Below are 5661 nucleotides of genomic sequence, written 5' to 3' on the forward strand. Positions count from 1 at the left end.
ACTCCCTCCCAGAGCCTTAGGCAGGTGGGGGGTGGAGTTTTGGGGGGCTGGTTCTGGGCGGTATGAGTGACATTATTGGCCCACTGGGAGGATTGGAGGACTGGCCCTGGCCCTAAGGTAAATTGAGGTTGAGACCCTGCTTTAAGGGATTGGAGCAATGCTGGAGAGACTGACGGGCAGCGAGCTGGGGAGCTGTGTGTGCTCCAAGGAGAGTTGTTGTGCTCTGGTGACACAGAGCGGGGGTGGGGAGTTTGTAAGCTGTGGGGTTTGTATAGAGATAAAGTTTACTAACCCCCAGGTTAAAAACTGTTCCTGCTCTGGGCTATACAGGATGTTCTCTGTTGAGAGTATAGCTCAGTGGGTGAATGTTTCCCTGTAGGGTAATGGGTTCCTAGTTCCACTCCAAATGAGTCCCTTAAAGAAACTTTTTCAAATGAAAATCGATTTCCACCCATCTCCAGTATGTTCAGGAGTTCGCTGAAGTTGAGGGGGCTTGAAATGAATTTAAACACTATTTTCCTATGCAAATGAATAAAGACCTAGCAGAGCTGCCCAGCAGCTGAAATCAGTTCAGTCCTCAGCGTCTCTAAGAGGACACTCGGTAGCTGAGGCATGTGGGACACCTCTGGGATGATGACAGGAGAAAAAATGCTGGATTCAATGAAAGCTGAGACCATAGGAGGAGAAGGTGAATGGCAACACCACACATAGTCATAACACTCAGACACGGGGCTTCACTGTCACTACCCTGTGTTTTCCATCATTTATATCCAGGGGTGAAAGTAACTTACAGGACTTACCGGTACTGCCGGAGTCCCGAGGGCGTGGCCTCATCCAGAAGGGCGTGGCCTCATCGGGGGGCGTGGCCTCTCAAGATTTAAAGGCCCTGGAGTACCAGCTGTGGCTGGGAGACCAAGGGCCTTTAAATGAACCAGGGCCTCCCAGCTGCAGAGGTAGCCCTGTAAATTCTGGCCCCAGCCCAGCCACCAGAGCCGCGGGCGGGATTCAAACGGGTCTGGGCTGACCCCAGCCGCGGCAGCCCAGAGCCCTTTAAATCCGGCCCCAGCCTGGCCGCTGGAGCCACAGGCGGGATTTAAAGGGCTCTGGGCTGCCAGCTGTGGCGGGAGCCTAGAGCCCTTTCAATCCCCACAGCAAAAGCCGGTGCAGTCCGGCATGGCGTATTGGCTCTTGCCGCTATGCCGTACCAGCTTGTACCAGCTTACTTTCACCTCTGTTTCTATCCTAAGGAACACACCCTCCCCCGCCCCCACGCACTGTGACACACAACCTTCTCCTTGAGCCCCATCCAGCCTCCCCCACACGCCACGGGACACAGCCTCTCGGTGACTCACCCGATGGGGGCTTGTCTCTGCATCTCCCCAACAGGGAGCACGGAGCAGAAAGGGCCACAGGAGACCAGTGGAGCTAGGCAGGGATAGAAAGACTTCCCCTCCCTTTCCTTCCCCTCCTGAGTCCCGTTAATCTCACCCATCAGATGCTCCAGCACCAGGTGGGCTCAAAGCACCAACCTTCCCCTGAGCAACGGAAGGGGGAACCAGCTCTTTCACATGGAAGGAGGCTCCCCACCTCTGCTGCTGCCATTCTGCAGCCTTTCATATGGATTTGTATTAGCTAATGCAACCCCCCCACTCCTCTAATCCAGCCATGAAACATGGAGACAAGCTCCTGAAAGCAGGGCCCAGTGGTGCAATGGGTTAGTGCCCAGGACTTACAGAGCAGTGCTGAGTGGAGTGATGCTGAGGTTGTGAGTTCAAACCTCACCTGCAGCCCTAGTTTCCTTTAAGCAAATGGCTTCTGCCAATCAGTTTGCCCTGCAGAAAATACAATTCCTGCTCAGAAGACACTGAGGTCCCCTTGCTTTACAGAGAGCAGGGCAGATTCCACAGATCTACCAGGCTCTGCCCTCCACCAGCTGCCTGTGTCAGGAGGGTCAGGCAGAGCCCAGAGCACTGCCCTGACTCCCTCTCAGTCTTTGCTCCCCAAACCACCTGTGTGCTCACCCACTTCGCTGTGAGACTCAAACCCTGCCTGGCTTGCTGTATGCTGGTGTGGTTTTCATCTGTCACGTTGATGTGCATGTGGGTCCTGTGTGATTTTGGTGGATGTCTTGCATAGTTCTGTGTGCATGGATGTGTGTATGATTTTTGCATTAATATTGTTTTTTGCTTTGTATTCTTTTGATATGTGGGTTTTGTGTTTCCTGTTGTGGTTTTTTGCTGTATTTTTGGTGTGGATTTGTTCTTTCTATATTTTGTGAGGTTTTCCTTTTTGTGTATATGGCTCTGTGTGCTGTGTGGGTTTGGTTTTTGTTATGTCTGTGTGGGCCTGTGCAGTGTGTGATTTTCTCATTCTCTGTGTGCGTGTTTGTCTCTCTGTTTGTATCTTCATGTGTAAATTCACTGGAACTTTTCAAAATCTGCACAGCTTTGCCAATTTTCACCAGGAATTTTTCTCCATTAACAAATTCTCACTTGTTCCCTACCCGTTGGTGACCATTGCCCCAGGGGCCTGTCAGTCTCAGGGTCCTGATTTCCCATTGGCCCTTCCCCCTTCTATTGGGACTGGGAACTAGCCAACCAAACCCCACTAAGTTTTAGTAAAGGGCCAACAGTCCCTTACACAAGCCAGCCCTGTGAGAGTCTCCAATGTCCCAAGAGACCAATACAAGCTGGTCCCATGGTGTAAAGGGCAGCACTCAGGACTCTGAATCCTGCAATCTGAGTTCAAATCTCAGTGGGACCTTGTGTTAGCTGGTGGTAAAGATCTGGTGCTCAAAGTGCTTTCCTGTCTCCAGCTATACAAAAGTGGGTCATTTCCCTCCTGCTGGTTAACTCCTTTTCCCCACCAGAGCCAGGTCTTTGGTGGGGGTTTAGAAGTGGCTCTAGTGGTTGGGATTCTCACTGCTTCACCTGATGCCCACAAGTCTGGTGCTTGTAGCCACACTTTTCCTCTTGCTCACATGGCACTTGAAGAAAGCAGTGCCAGGGCCAGGCTTGATAGGCAGGAGGAGGCAGAGTCCCAGGCTGGAGCCCAGCACACCTCTCCTCCTCTGGGCACCTGGAGCAGAGGCGGCTGGTGCTGACAGCTCCGAGGGAAGGCTTATAAGCCACAGAGCGACTGAGGGCGGGGCTAGACGAGGGCAGGACCATGCCTATGTGTGGCCAGCAGACAGGCAACAAGACTCCCGGCCAGCCTGCTCCCTGCCATGCCAAACCCCCACTGAAGGCCACCCGCAGACCACCATGCGGGGCGGCTGCTGATGCTCTGTGTCCAACATCAGTAGATGGTAGGAAAGCAGGGCCAGCCCCCCTGGTGGGGCCTCTTACCGTTCCCATACTCCATGCTCACTTTTGCAGTGGGGCAGGAGATGTTATCCCAAGAGGCTTTTCTCCAGCTGGTGAGAAGCAGAGAAACATCCAGGCTCCCAAGGCGCTATGTAGCAACCCCCCTCAAGCACAGGGACAGAGGGAAACTGCTCCACACGCTAGCCCGGGCAGCCGTCCATTTCCTTTGGGAATTCAGGAATAGCAAAGGCTAGACTGGAAGCACCTGGGGCTCATGCCCCAGCCTTTGTGACATCCAACCCCCAACTCCTTCCCGGGGCTCTAGCTGAAGCCAGAGCATTGGCCTGAGCGGCCAAGAAGAGGTTCCAGATTTGAAAGGAGCAGGACTTTCAGCATGAAGGTAAAACTGCATCAACACAACCACAAAGGGACTTGACCCCTCAAGTTTTTGATTCAAAGTCAGGCACCTTATCCGTTAAGCCATGCGGGCGCCTACTTCATGCACTTCTTTGGAAAAGGTGGACACTGTGGGTACGTCTACACTACGGGACTATTCCGAATTTGCATAAACCGGTTTTGTAAAACAGATTTTATAAAATCGAGTGCGCGCGCACACTAAACACATTAAATCGGTGGTGTGCGTCCATGGTCCGAGGCTAGCGTCGATTTCTGGAGCGTTGCACTGTGGGTAGCTATCCCGTAGCTATCCCATAGTTCCCACAGCCTCCCCCGCCCCTTGGCATTTCCGGGTTGAGATCCCAGTGCCTGATGGGGCAAAAATCATTTCGCGGGTGGTTCTGGGTACAGCCTCACCCCTCCCTCCCTCCTGACAGCGGCAGACAACCGTTCGCGCCTTTTTGCTTGGTGAACCGTGCAGACGCCATAGCACAGCAAGCATGGACCCTGCTCAGCTCCATACCGCAATCGTGGATGTTTTAAACACCTCGCGCACTCGTGCAGTATATGCTGAACCAGGACCTTGAACCGAGGCGAGTAAGAGGCGGATCTGGCAGCGCGGCGATGACAGTGATGAGGACGTGGACACAGAATTATCTCAAACCGCGCGGGCCCAGCGCTTTGGAGATCCTGATGGTAATGGGGCAGATTCTATCCATTGAGCGCCGATTTTGGGCCGGAAACAAGCACTGACTGGTGGGACGCATTGTGTTGCAGGTGTGGGACGATTCCCAGTGGCTGCGAAACTTTCGCATGCATAAGGGCACTTTCATGGAACTTTGTGACTTGCTTGCCCCTGCCCTGAAACGCCATAATACCAAGATGAGAGCAGCCCTCACAGTAGAAGCGAGTGGCGATAGCCCTGTGGAAGCTTGCAACGCCAGACAGCTACGGTCAGTCGGGAATCAATTTGGAGTTGGAAAATCTACTGTGGGGCTGCTGTGATGCAAGTAGCCAAAGCAATCACTAAGCTGCTGCTACGAAGGTTGTGACTCTGGGAAACGTGCAGGCCATAGTGGATGGCTTTGCTGCAATGGGATTCCCTAACTGTGGGGCGATAGATGGAACCCATATCCCTATCTTGGCACCGCAGCACCAGGGCACCCAGTACGTAAACCGGAAGGGTACTTTTCAATGGTGCTGCAAGCACTGGTGGATCACAGGGACGTTTCACAAACATCCACGGGATGGCCAGGAGGTTCATGGCGCTTTCGCGTATTCAGAAGCACTACTCTGTTTAAGGGCTGCAGCAAGGGACTTACTTCCCAGACTAGAAAATAACAGTTGGGGATGTTGAAATGCCTGTCGTTATCCTGGGGGACCCAGCCTACCCCTTGATGCCATGGCTCATGAAGCCATACACAGGCAGCCTGGACAGTGGTCAGGATCTGTTCAATTACAGGCTGAGCAAGTGCAGAATGGTGGTGGAATGTGCATTTGGCCGTTTAAAGGCGCTGGCGCACATTACTGACTCGCTCAGACCTCAGCCAAACCAATGTCCCCTATGTTATTGCTGCTTGCTGTATTCTCCACAATCTCTGTGAGAGTAAGGGAGACCTTTATGGCAGGGTGGGAGGCTGAGGCAAATCACCTGGCCGCTGATTACGCGCAGCCAGACACCAGGGAGATTAGAAGAGCACACCAGGAAGCGGTGCGCATCAGAGAAGCTTTGAAAACGAGCTTCATCAATGGCCAGGGTACAGTGTGACTGCTGTGTTTGTTGATGAACACCCAACCCCCTTGATTGACTCAGTCCCTGTAAGCAACTCCCCCTCCCCCTTCGAGTACAGCTTACTTATGCAAATAAAGTCACTCTCATTTAAAAGCATGAATTCTTTATTGATTCATTATAAAAGAGGAGAGAAGTAAGGGTGTGCTTTGGGAGGAGGAAAGGAGGGAT

The 5661-nt window shown here is 52.9% G+C and overlaps 1 non-coding gene across 1 annotated transcript; it reads left to right on the plus strand.

Moving 5' to 3' along the window:
- Positions 1-2691: 2691 nt before the first annotated feature.
- On the plus strand, positions 2692-2763 carry TRNAQ-CUG. Its single transcript has one exon. It is a non-coding gene; the product is annotated as a tRNA-Gln (tRNA).
- Positions 2764-5661: the final 2898 nt, after the last annotated feature.

Source organism: Mauremys reevesii, linkage group 17 (genome assembly GCF_016161935.1).
Source record: "Mauremys reevesii isolate NIE-2019 linkage group 17, ASM1616193v1, whole genome shotgun sequence".
NCBI lineage: Eukaryota > Metazoa > Chordata > Testudines > Geoemydidae > Mauremys > Mauremys reevesii.